At 38.8% G+C, this 14,064-nt stretch overlaps 1 non-coding gene and 1 pseudogene across 1 annotated transcript; both read left to right on the forward strand.

Annotated features, from left to right (window-relative positions):
• Positions 1-241: 241 nt before the first annotated feature.
• On the forward strand, positions 242-722 carry LOC117084891 (annotated as a pseudogene).
• A 12,374-nt stretch (positions 723-13,096) lies between these two features.
• Positions 13,097-13,199, forward strand: LOC117086550. Its single transcript, XR_004438444.1, has one exon. It is a non-coding gene; the product is annotated as a small nucleolar RNA U13 (small nucleolar RNA).
• Positions 13,200-14,064: the final 865 nt, after the last annotated feature.

Here is a 14,064-nt window from a genome sequence, read left to right on the forward strand (position 1 = left end):
CTCTTTCAACCACTGTACAAGCATAAGCGATAGTGTCTCTTGTTTTTCCACACTCTTTAGTAAATGGTGTACCTAAAATGGCCAAAAAAAAAGCTAATCAAATACGTCTGTGATGTCACCAATGATAAATGTGGCATTAAATTTTTTTTTCGGCTTTTCGTCTTCAGCTCTCCTTCTTCTTAGAAACCCATGGGTTCTTAGATTTTTGCGCATCCAGACGCTGAGCCACCCCGCACCAAGGATGCTACTTGGAAGCTGAAGCTGCACCTCCCATATGGCCCCTCTGGCTAGCTGAACACCTCAGATGAGAACTGCACACAGGCCAGCAGCAGCTCCACCGCCAGCAGCAGCACCCTCTCTGCAGTTGGCTTTCCTGCTGCTGCGCCCCGGCTGCAGGTCTGATGCCCAGATGGCAACCCTGGCAGTTGGCGTGGCTGTGGACTCTGCTGTGGGGCACACACTGGGTCATGCCATCACTGGAGGCTTCCATGGAGGAAGTAATGCTGAGCCTGCAAGGCCCGACATCACTTATCAGGAGCCTCAGGGAACCCAGCCCGCACAGGGGCAGGCTTACTTACATGAGACTAAAGCCGTTTTTGGAATATGCGCAGAACCTGAGTGACCTAAATCTCTGTAAGAGTTTCGATGAGGTACTGAAACAGTGCAGACTTGCAAATAAATTGGCCAAAGAAATGGAAAATTGGCTGTTACGACCAAGTTAGTTTAGTATAAAAATATAATTGATAGTGGAGATATAAAGAGTAAAACCATCAGTTAAACCCCTTCTGTGTCATTCATATACATTCGTATACTTTGGGGCTGGGCAAATGTTTGTGTGGCCTCCTTCTACCAGCTATTACGATTTTATTCTTTGTGAGTTAATTAGAATAAAGTGATTTTCTTCCAAAATTTTTTTTCCTGGAAACATCTTGTCATAATAATCAGAGCATGTGCATTCTCAAAGTTTTTAATATGTTCATCAAACTCCTTCACACTATTTTTGTTGTTGTTGTTGTTGTTTTTTGAGATGAAGTCTCACTCTGTCACCCACGCTGGAATGCAATGGCATGATCTCAGCTCACTGCAACCTCCGCCTCCCGGGTTCAAGCAATTCTCCCACCTTAGCCTCCCGAGTAGCTGGGACTACAGGCGCATGCCACCACATCTGGCTAATTTTTTGTATTTTTTTAGTAAAGATGGGGTTTCACCATGTTGGCCAGGTTGGTCTCAAACTCCTGACCTCAAGTGATTCACCCACCTCGGCCTTCCAAAGTGCTGGGATTACAGGCGTGAGTCACTGTGCCCGGCCTCATTAACTATGAAGTTAAAGAAGCAGTGCTTCAGAGTTAGATGATTTCCAGGCTTACTTCTCATTCATTTATTCACTCAATACATATTTATCGAGTCTACCATGTGTCATTACATACTTTATTCTGGGCTCTGGGAATATAATAGTGAAAAAATCCCTTCATATATTTTAGTAGGGAGACAGATGATACATACAATAAATAAGCAATTATATATATAATGCTTAGAGTATGATAGAGTAATAAGTGAAAAGTTAAAAAAAGGTTGATGATATAATGGAGGAGGGTGTTCAAAATCATCTACATTTGCCTTCAAACGAATCTAAATTGCGGTAAACTCATTTGATTTCTTAAGCTTCTGTTTGAATGCCCTCCCTCCTAATAGGGAACTATTCTCTTTCTAGTGGAATATTTTAGTTATTTTTAAATATGATTAATTTTAAGCATTGAACAAAAAAATTTAAATATGTATATTCTTGAAAATTTCTAGACACAAGTTGGCCAAGAAACTTTTGGAGTAATCTTACTGAGGAAATGGACATTGCTATTTATTCAAGGACATAGAACAAGTGACAAAAGTAAGTGTATTGGCATGTTTAGACATACCAGCCTTCCAGTAAACATTGTGAATTTCTTCCCCATTCTATACCAGCCACAGTTAAGGAACAAACAAACAAACAAACAAAAACCTTTTTCTACAAATGGACAGACTAGGGGATAATTTTGAACTTGCTCTTTATGTAACAATATTCTTTGACTCTCTGTATTTTCATCCAGAAACAAATTTTTACTTACTAGAGAGGTTTCATGGTATTATTTGATTATTCAGTAACTTTTTGAATAACCTGAATGTTGCATGAATGTTCATTTTATGGTGTTAAAATGCCAATTTTTAAAAAATCAAATCAGCACATTCTTTGGTAAAGAACTGAGAAATCTGTTCTCAGAAATCATCATTTCAGGGATTCCACAATTGACAAATCTAGTCTTTTAGTTACTAGGTAGGTTATATTTTTGGTGTTCCCTAGGTTTTCCACTGCCTTGGACCTTCTGCAACGATGACAATAATAATAGTTTGTGATTCCACAAAAAAACAAATCACTGCCAGTCTTCGGTTGTGGTCTTGTAATTCTGTACGATATGGCTCAATCTGTTGCATCAACCATAAAGGTTACAACACTCACTGGACCTTTGAGGCCAGCTGGTCACTTAGTGGACATTTATTGGGAATTATAGTGATGTTTTCTGCTTGAGTGTGTCCAATATGGATTCTTAGGGATACCTCTGGCCTAGTGCATTCCAAGCAAGTTTCTCCTCCTTGAAAGAATAATCTCCTTAAGTATGCCTCATTTTCTTATAGCTGATTTTTTTTTTCTTGACTAGGCTTTCTTTGCCCTAAAAATGTCTAGCTTTAGGGTTTTTTTTTTCTTTTTTGTGTTGACATTCTCTAGTTACTTAACTGCTTTTTTTCTATTCCCAAATAACTCTCTGCATTGCTGTCATGGTATTGCACATATAAAAAGAACTTACGAAGTAAGAGACTGATGGAATGACTGCTTTCGTGTATGTATCCCTTTTTGTAGAGGATGAGGTCTTCCTACTATACCATAACTTGACTAGCGATATAATTTCTGTCCTCCTCCTAATTCCTATCCACAACTCTAAATATTAAAATATCAGTTACTTAGATTCAAAATTTTTAATACCTATGAAATGCATCTGCTCCAGGGATTTTGAAAGTCAAGATGGCTGTCTATGCCTTTGTACTCTCCAGGCATGGCCGTGTTCAGAGGCAAAGGATATGACAAATATCTCTGTTTGGTTTTTAAAACTAAAACTTTTTAAACAATTTATAATAAAATCAAATAGAATAAAGTAATGATGAGTTAAAGGATAGACCAATATCAGAAATAAAATAAATTAGATTAAGCAAGAAATGTAACAACTCTGGAAAACATGAACTTTTCTCACTGTCATCACCACCACCATCAAAAATGTTAAAATGCCTATTTTCACCTGATACCTGGCAGTCTCCCTTCTGGGAGGAAAATAATCTCTATATTTTAAAAAAGTGTGTTTCAATTTTATATAGAAATACCTAAAAATCTAGAAGTAGTCATTCCTTGATAGAAATATCAGCTCAAATGTAATAGTCAAAATAGGCCAGATTCAGTCTTCCATGGTATAAGGAAAATCTTAAGTACAATTATGGAATGATGGATTGGAGAGTTCATTAAAATTTCAAGTTTTGTGAAAAACACATGGAACTCGTTTTTCCTTAAATCTGATGAGCTGGCATCAGGAGATGATGTCCTCTCTTGGTTGTGTGGTTTTACTTCGAGGGTGGGAGTCAAAGGATTTGCCTACAATTTCAGGCTGATTCAAAACCAGAGCCAAGTCCTCCTTGTAATTATGTTTTCCTGTAATAGCTCAAAAGCTCTGCTCCTCATTCAGATTCATACTTTATTAAGGTAAATTGGAAGAGTCTTTGCATCTGTTGGTGCTGCTGTATTGAACAGTGAGAAGCTGCCACCCAAGAGAGGCCAGAACTGGTCTTTGAGGTGGAACGAGTGTTGGCCACCATGAGAAACAGAAGTTTTCCATGAATTTGGGTGTTTTAAAATTGGTAGTAGATACTGTTCAAGTCTAGAGAGGAAAGTCACAAAAGAATAGGTTATTCAGCAACAACCAAATTTAAAAGACTTCAACAAAGGCAGCAGAGTGGATCAAAGGAGGCATTGGCTTACATGGGGGCCACTATTCAGTTCAGGGGACCATGGATAAGTTATAAGCACAGTATCAGTGATAGCTAGGGTAACAGGTGCAAGCAAAGAAGGTGGCAGAAAAAGATGAACCTAATGGAGAAACTAAATGCCTTACTGTGTGTAATCATAAGAAATAAACTAAACACCTTACTCTGCCTAATCATAAGAGAGGCACAAGAAAATTCAGAACTTGACAAAGCTCTTCCATGGCACTAGTGGGAGAAAAACATTGCTTCATTCATTTCCTAAAATAAAATTTATATTTGAAGAAAGAAGGCGTTTGGTTAGCACAATATAGCCATTTGTTCCAAAATTTAAAGAATGATTGCAATTTTCTGAAACACATTCTTGCTAAGCTATAATATTCCATTGCTGCCTCTTCATTACTCCACTTTCCATTTAACTTACACTTGGTATTACTATGTAATTTATAGCTAGATTTAATGTTGGCTGATTTGTCAATTGTCATTCACTTTATAATAAATGCAAAAGACATTTTAAACACTTGTGAGGCAATCATTATATGTCAGTTACTGTCATTTGCTCTTTATAAAAACCATATCGTAAATAGTAGGTTTTAATAAATACCTTGATCATAATGTAAAGACTTTCCATTGCATTGTTCAAACTTTGTGCTATAGATATACCCAGACAGTGAAAGAGTCAACTCCAAGTTAATAAGGTAGTTCATTACTCACTCACAAGACTATTACTCACCCTAAGCAGAATAATGAACAAAGTTGAAATTGACCTAAATCATATGTGTAAGTTTCAGAGCAATGCAGTTATTCACAACATGCTTGGGAAAAATGAGAGATGCCATTTCCTGGAGCACAGTGTGTTGTGGCCTTCTCTGATTACGGCAGAACAATGAATTACATTTTCTGATTAATGTTATACTCTTTACATTGTCTTTTCTTTTCCATTAATTTTGAAGATAGGTCTAATTATTGTGACCGATATAAAAACTCTGAGTGGAAAAAGGTATGGAATAGAAATTGTTACTCTTAAACCTAAAATGTTTGAAGAGTTATGCTAAATGGTATTTATGCTTTTCAGTGCTCCTCCGAATAGAAGTTAATAAATGTGACTTCTTATTAATGTTAAGAAAGAATGAGTAGAGGTTTGCAGTAAAAGTATCGAAATTCTTCAACTTATATGAAATTACCAAGTTGACACATTAGTCTTAGACAATAGCATTTTAACCTTAGAGGAGTAACAAAAAGGTTTACTTCTTTGACCATTGCAGTAATCAATTCACAGGAAACCTGGGAATGAAGTCAAATATTGGAAAATAAATGTTAAATGGTGTGGTGGTTTTACTGATTATTTTTGAACATTTTTAAAATCGATAGACCACAGCTTCTGCAGTTAAAACTTAACAAGGAAGATTGAAATGAGAACAGAAACGAGAGGGATTCGCTTTCTTGGAGAATTACATGGTCATCTTTTTCACTCACATTGGACATTGTTCAAAACTTTTATCCCTTCACCAAAGGACTATTATTCTCTTCAATTCACATAACACCAGCAAGCTAGAGACTTATTTCTGTACCTAATGGCTGCAAAGTAAAAGATTTGTAGCCTCTTAATTTCAGCTTTTTCATAAGCTCCAAATTTATATTTCCACAAGCCAGTAGTAATAGAAGCCCGTTCTTCTCTTTGTTCTTTGATGTTACAGGCAACAGATGCTTCAAAGCTTCTTTCATCCATCCATCCATCCATTTCACCACTTACTATGGACCAGGCACAGTGCAAAATGAATGCTGAAGATACAAAGATAATTAAAGCAAGAGCTTTGTTCATAAATTTTTGTGAGGAGGCTCACCAGTAGCACTTTAATATCCATATTCTGAGATGGCCAAACAAACAAACTACAATGCTTTTTATAATATTTCTTTACTTGACATTTTTTCTTTCTCAACAGACAGCAAACTTATCAAAACTAAATCAAAGAAACACATTCTAGGAAACTTTAAAAAGATTCCAGTGTGGGTGTTTAGTGTGAATTTAGTTGAAATGAGATATATACTTTTTCATTGTTTTAGACATATGAAGACAACTTTCACCAACTCCTACATGAATTTATTTCATTTTCAGAATACTGGAAATCAATTTTCCTGCCTTTTACTCCAAAGTTTCTTCTATTACCCTACAATAGTGTTCACATTCACATTATTTTTAGAATCATACCAAAGTTCTAGGCACTACAAATGGAATTACATTTTTCCACATTCACAGAAAGGGAAAGCCTTGTGGTCCCACATGAACTTCTAGGTACTCCTATATACATGGAGGGCAGTGGCCCAGCAGCTTTCAACCACCAGACAATGCTGAGGGGAAAACTATGGGCTATTTTAAATTTAACTCTATAGATTATCTAACTCTAAAGAGTATGTTTTCTTTTTGTTTTCCCTCAAAATTATGTCATGTTTTGGCCTGTGGATCTGTGTTTGTGTCCATGTAAGGCAGGGTTGATGCAGTAATCCAAACATATTCCATGCTGATGGATGCACTTAGCAGGATTTCAAAACTGATAGGACTTACGGAGGCACTAGAATATAGATTAATCTTACGCCTTTAACAAACTTGTTTTTTAAACCAAGGTATAAATACATATAATAAAATGCATAGATCTTAATTATATAGTTCAATCAGTTTTAATAAATGTTTATATCCCAATAAACACATAAAGCATTTCCATTACACTGGAAAGTTGCCTCACATCTCTTTCTGGTTTCTGTTTGCCAGAGACAACCACTATTCTGATTTTTATTCCATAGAGTAGTTTGCCTTTTCTTGAACTTTATAGAAATAGAATTGTACAGTAAGTTTCATTTTCAGTCTAGCTTCTTTTTCTGAGCATAATACTTTTTGTATCTATTTATTTGCAAGCATGTATCAATAGCTCATTGTTTTTATTGACAAATAGTATTCCACTACATAAAGATATCACAGCATGGTTATTCATACACCTGTTGATGGACATTTGGTTTCTTTCCATTTTTTTCTCTCATAAAAAAGCTGCAGTGAACATAAATGTACACATCTTTTTATGTCCAACATGTTTGATTTTAAATTTAAGCTGTAATGAAGGGAGAGCATGACAAACTTTAGTCAAGTGGGTGCCTTGAGTAGAATCACAGTATAAAGAAGATGGACAAGGATGAATGCAATGCACTCAGTAGGCTCTCTCAGCAGAGGAAACATCAGGACTCACCAACAGCTTTACACGGTAGCGCTCTCACGTCAGCTCCCAGCACTTCCACCAGACTGCTTTGGGAACTGTCATGGAGGTAAATAGACATCAGGTAGAGACGTACTGTGGAAAGGCATACTTGAAGCCAGACATACCTGTGTAAAGTCCTGACACAGTTCCCTAAGACAAATTAGTTGAGCTGAGCCCCAACCCTCAGTCTTCTCATCTATAAAATCAATCCCACCTCAATAGGTATAAAAATTAAATGGGATGCACTAGTGAATGTCCATGCTAAATTTAATTTGTACACAATTTCATCAGAGATATGCTAATTTATATACATAAACATACATATACACAAACATATATACACAAAATAAATATACACGTGTATATATAGGTGTGTGTGAGTGTGTATGTATATTAGACAAAATACATTCAGACTACAATTTGAGCACTAGCTCCTACTGTATAGATAGTGGGATGATTTAAATTTTAAAAACCTTTTTGTCTGTTTTATGTAGGTGATTCTGTGGGTGAGTCCACATAAGGAAAGTTGATGGACTGAATTAAACCTACTCCAATGGATAACGCCCCTAATGTCAGTGGCTTAAAAAATAAGCGTCCAATCACGTTTTTCTGGCTGGTGGTAGGATTAGGAGCTATTCTCCATACGTGCTATAGGCCAGCCAAGCAAGCTGTCCTAGTGTCAGGCAGATGGAGTTCTGACATCTTCAATCTGTGGGCTTCCAAGTCACACTGGCCATAAACATGCAATTAGCAGATGGAGGAAAGGCGATAGGATCATGTTTTGGGAGAATTTATTTTGGGGAGGATCAAAACAGTACACATCATTTCCATTTTTTTTCCACCAGCTGTAATTGAGTCACTTGGCAACACCTGAATGCAAGGGGACGCTGGGAAATATGGTGCCACTGTAACTATAGGAAGAGGGAACAGTTGGTGGTCACTTAGCAACACCTGGCATATAGCAAGCATTCCACAAATGTTAGTTTCCTTATTTCCTCAATAACTACTCATGGGAGGACTTCCATGGCCTTTTTTCTCAAGAACTATCTTCTTATTCCGAGTAGAGCCCATTAATCTAGCATCTAAATTGCTCCCTAATCACACAGGAAAACCCCAGGATACACACTGAAAAAGAATAAGTCATATTTTAGACATGGTACAGGAAAGTATAAACATAAGTTGATATCTCTCACCTTACTTAAAACTGAGATTTAAAAAAGCTACTGAAGCTAATTCTGTGCTTCATGACAACCAAACCAAAGAAGGAAATATGAGCAAAGAGTTTGTAGTAGAACCCCTGAAAAGATTAAGATACCTTCCCATGTGATATTTAAATTTTTTTAGGTATAAGATACATCAACGAACATTTTTCCATAATGTTTAATTTGATGCTTTTTAAACAAAATTTGAAATAACAAACCCCTTAAAAATTATTTTGGTTAGGAAAGGCATGGAATCAACCCAAATGCCCATCAATAATATACTGGATAAAGAAAATGTGGTACATATACACAATGGAATACTATGCAGCCATAAAAAGGAATAAGATCATGTCCTTTGCAGGGACATGGATGGAACTGGAAGCCATTATCCTCAGCAAACTAACACAGGAACAGAAAACCACACACTACATGTTCTCACTTATAAGAGAGAGCTGAAAAATGAGAACACATGGACACAGGGAGGGGAACTACACACACTGGGGTCTGTTGAAGGGAGAGCATCAGGATAAATAGCTAATGCATGTGGGGCTTAATACTCAGGTGATGATTTGATAGGTGCAGGAAACCACTATGGCACACGTTTACGTACATAACAGACTTGCACATCCTACACACGTATCCTAGGACTTAAAATTAAATTCAATTAAGTTTGAAAAAATGATTTTGGTGTCTTCACTCTGTTGGCATTATTAAGCATATGCTTAGCATAGCTGTTGGGTAAATCCAGCATTGATTATAGCTCCCGGGGGAACCAACAACAGTGTTAGCAATGACAAAAGTCAAACATTTTGGAAGGGTAGACAAACTTCAGTTTAAACTCTTAGAGGAATTTGTCCTGTAGATTTACATACAGCACAGTAAAAGTAATAATAATTTACATACTTGTTGGTATTTAACCCAAAACGAAGAGATGTTGAATACTTCTTACTGTGGATATGTAATGACCGGATGAAAAATACTTCAGAAAATTCTCTTCTCTCCTGATGACATATTCCTAGCTATCTCAATCCAGAAGTGGCATAGAAGTAGTTAAACCTCTGAGTCAATTATTGTCAGGAGAAACTTTTACATATTCTTGATGCCAAAATCTACATAGTTAGATTTGTTGAATGTGCCTAACATCAAGATAGATAGTATTAAACTCAAAGACTCAACTAAAATGGTCATTGGAGTTTTATTTTGCATCTAACGAACACTTTATGTCCCAGTTCTCCTGGAAATTAAGCATTCTCCAGGGAGATTCTTTTACATTAAATGTTGACATTTGGTTAACTCTTAGACTCAGACATTGAAGATCAGGGTCATCTCTCACATTCTGTGAATTAAAAAAAAAAAAAATTCTGATCATCCAAACACATCTAAGATTCCTTCTCATAAAAGCCTTGACTCTAATTGACGAACCCCATAACCAACACTATGAGTAGGCAGAATGCCCTGGCCAGAGGAGTCAGACCCTTGGTATTTCATAGCAAAGCACTGTCTTCTGCATCGTTGGCCCTAGTATCTAAAGCATCTAGTTTTTCTTCAAATAAAAACCATACATTATCTATTTTTAGGTGGAAACAGTGAGGCCAGGCATATCTTGTCTGCTATGTAGATCTACTCAAATGCCCATCTGAGATCATTAATATCAAAGGAACACATTTGAAGCCAGGCTTAGTGGCTCACACTTCTAATCCCAACACTTTAGGAGGCTGAGGCAGGAGGATGGCTTGAGCTCAGGAGTTCGTGATTAGCCTGGTCAACATGGTGAGACCTCTGTCTCTATTAAAATTTGTAAAAATTAGCCAGGCACAGTGGCACGTGCCTGTTGTCCCAGCTACTCAGAAGGCTGAGGTGGGAGGATTGCTTGAGCTCATGTGGTTGAGCCTGCAGTGAATTGTGATATCGTGCTACTCCACTCCAGCCTGGGAGACAAAACAAGACCCTGTCACAAAAAAATAAAATTTTAAACTTAAATTTTTAAACAATTGAAATGACAATTATGCACTCACTTGTAGGCAGCTCCAGATTTATACATATTTCTAGTCGTATAACCAGAAATCCATTGCCTCCACAGGCTTTTTATACAACTGAAACTTGCTATTATGCCCTCCTCATATTTTAAAATAATATTATTCTCTGACTATTGATACTACTAATTTTAGAGGGAAAAAGAGAAAATACAGTGAAGGGCAAGAAAGAAAGTTAAAATTATTCTTAAACTTACCACCTGGCTAACTGATGTTAAGATTTGGGTGCATGCTCCTCCAATCTTTTAGTTATAGATGTAGTTAAAATACCCTCTGTACCTTTCTGCTTCCTGTTTTCCTCCCATCACTTACCCTCCCCTAATCATGTAACATTTGGTAGTGCCTCTAGGGCTTATCTAGATTATTAAAAATATTTTAAAACCTAATCTTTTCTTGCTGCATAATATTCTTCCACATCTATGTATCATAATTTCTTTATTCCTATTGTAGTATGTTTACATTTTACAAAATGTATTATCTTTGACTAAATTTCTGACCATTTCCTTAGTAAAGATTCCTAGAAATGGAATTACTACATCAGAGATCACACACATTTTTAGGTTCTAAAATTATCAAATTACTTTTCAGAAAATTTGAACAGATGTAAATCTTTATAATATAGCACATGGCCATGCCTGTCACTGAACCCACAGTAGCATTAAGTAGTATCAGAGTTTGTTTTCTGATAAAGGATCTCTCAGTTTAAGGCCCTCCATTTCTTTTGAATTATTATATAACAAGTAACCATTCTTCACGCAGGCCCTAACTTCTGTGTAATAAAAAATAATCAGACATAAATATTTAGAGAATATATATAAATATGTAGTTTCTCATGAAACTTAATAGCCGTTTTTTTGTGGAAATAATTGAATTATATTTATTTTGATATCACAAAAGTATCAAACAGTACAAATAAGTATATGAACACAGTAATTTTTTCATTTTTTATTTTCAAGATAACATAATTCAAAACATCAGTCAAATGAAATGTAAAAAAAAATACCTTCAAGTATGTATGTAATAAGTCCTTTGTCTGAAACTGAAACTCTGTAGATCGTTTTGGTATTGCTACAAAACCTCAAAATTTGAAGGAAAAAATTCACAGGAAAAGGAGATTCTAACTCAAGATAGTAGCCTGATTACATTGATCTCTGCTGATGGACCCAATGCATTTGTCTTCTGTATTTCTTCCTAACATTTTGAGAGGTGACAATGTGCTAGCAGCTCTCACTCTCGGGGCTTCCTTTGCCTCAGCATCCACTCTGGCAGTGCTAGAGGAGCCCTTCAGCCCACCACTGCACTGTGGGAGCCCCTCTCTGGGCTGGCCGAGGCCAGAGCCGGCTCCCCTCTGCTTGCAGGGAGGTGTGGAGGGAGAGGCACGGGCGGGAACTGGGGTTGCGCTTGGTGCTCACAGGCCAGCATGAGTTACAGCAGGCACCAGTGCCAACTCAAGCCCCACACTCGGAGCCACAGGCCGTTGATGCAGGCCCAGGGCAGTGAGGGACTTAGCACCCTGGCCAGCAGCTGCGGAGGTTGCACAGGGTCCCCTAGCACTGCTGGCCCCCATGCACCACGCTGGAATTCTCACCAGGCCTCAGCCGCCTCTCTGCCAGGCAGGACTCGGGACCTGCAGCCTGCCATGTCTGAGCCTCCCCCTCGGGGGTGGCCTCCCGCACCACCAGAGTCTCCCCCTCCACGGTGGCCTCCTGCGCCACCCGAGCCTCCCCCACAGGCACTGCTCCCTGGCACAAGGTCCCACTGACTGCCCAGGAGCTGAGGAGTGCAGGCACAGCTTGGGACTGGCAGGCAGCTCTGCCTGCAGCCTGGGTGCGGGATCTACTAGGTGAAACCAGCTGGGCTCCTGAGTCTACTGGGGACTTGGAGAACCTTTATGTCTATCTAAGGGATTGTAAATGCACCAATCAGCACTCTGCGTCTAGCTCTGGGTTTGTAAATACACCAATTACTACTCTGTCTAGCTCAAGGTTTGTAAATACACCAATCAGCACTCTGTCAAAATGGGCCAATCAGCAGGATGTGGGTGGGGCCAGATAAGGGAATAAAAGTGGGCTGCCTCAGCCAGCAGCAACCTGCTCTGGTCCCCTTCACACAGTGGAAGTTTTGTTCTTTCCCTCTTTACTGTAAATCTTGCTGCTGCTCACTCTTTGGGTCCACGTGGCCTTTATGAGCTGTAACACTGACCCTCAAGGTCTGTGGCATCACTCCTGAAGTCAGCGAGACCATGAACCCACCGGGAAGAATGAACAACTCCAGACGCGCTGCTTTTAAGAGCTGTAACACTCACCGTGAGGGTCTGCAACTTCACTCCTGAAGCTATCGAGACCACGAACCCACCAGAAGGAAGAAACTGCGGACACATCTGAACATCTGAAGGAAAAAACTCTGGACACACCATCTTTAAGAACTGTAACACTCACCACGAGGGTCCGTGGTTTCATTCTTGAAGTCAGTGAGACCAAGAACCCACCAATTCCTGACATAATTTCATGAAAATGTAAGCAGTTTTTTAAAAAAGGATGCTGTAAAAAGGTGTCATGAGATCCTCTTGTGGTTTGTAAGCATGATGATTGTGTTTTACACTCATTTGTAAAATGTGCCTTCCTTAAACCTTATTACCATGTTGGCACATTACCTGTCTGATGTGAGGGAAAAAGGGACATTGGTGGATCAAAAATTCTAAATAATTCCTAGAGGACTGAAATCAGATAGGATTTATTTGAATAGAAAACAAAACCAAAAAAAAAAAAAAGCAAACAAGCATTAGCAGCATTCCTTTTGGGAAATCCTGAAGAAGCTCTGAGTTCAAAATTAAGACATGAAGAGCAGCTGTGGGCAGTGGGACGATTAGTGGAAATAAATGTAAAACGTGCAGAGGCTGGCACGGTGGCTCACGCCTGTAATCCCAGCACTTTGGGAGGCCAAGGTGGGTGGATCACAAGGTCAAGAGATCGAGACCATCTTGGCCAACATGGTGAAACCCCATCTCTACTAAAAGTACAAAAACTAGCTGGGTGTTGTGGTGCACACCTGTAGTCCCAGTTACTTAGGAGGCTGAGGCAGGAGAATTGCTTGAACCAGGGAAGCGGAGGTTGCAGTGAGCTGAGATCGAGCCACTGCACTCCAGCCTGGGTCACAGAGTAAGACTCTGTCTCAAAAAAAAAAAATGCTGATGCCCCTACCTGGATGCTCCCACCCCTCCCCAGATGGAGATGTCCACGTAGGGTGTAGACGGGGGAATGCTTTCAGGAGTAATATAATACCTGTAAGTGGAGGAGGGAAGCAGGAGGAAGTGAAGGAGGGAAGCAGGAAGGCAGATGGAGAAATTGAGCTGTGACTCAGTTGCAACAGAGGCCTCAGCCAATTCCACAGGGAGCTCCGAACCAGTAATGGCCCTTGAGACTTGCCCTGAATTAGGGCAAGGGGTTGAAGTCTTTGTACTAATGGTTGACCAGTCTTGGGATGTGGGCTGCTCCTGGTAGTGAGTGTAATTTTGAGTGAGGCTATTTC

This window comes from Trachypithecus francoisi, unplaced genomic scaffold (genome assembly GCF_009764315.1).
Source record: "Trachypithecus francoisi isolate TF-2019V2 unplaced genomic scaffold, Tfra_2.0 Lachesis_group1, whole genome shotgun sequence".
In the NCBI taxonomy this organism is placed as follows: Eukaryota; Metazoa; Chordata; class Mammalia; order Primates; family Cercopithecidae; genus Trachypithecus; species Trachypithecus francoisi.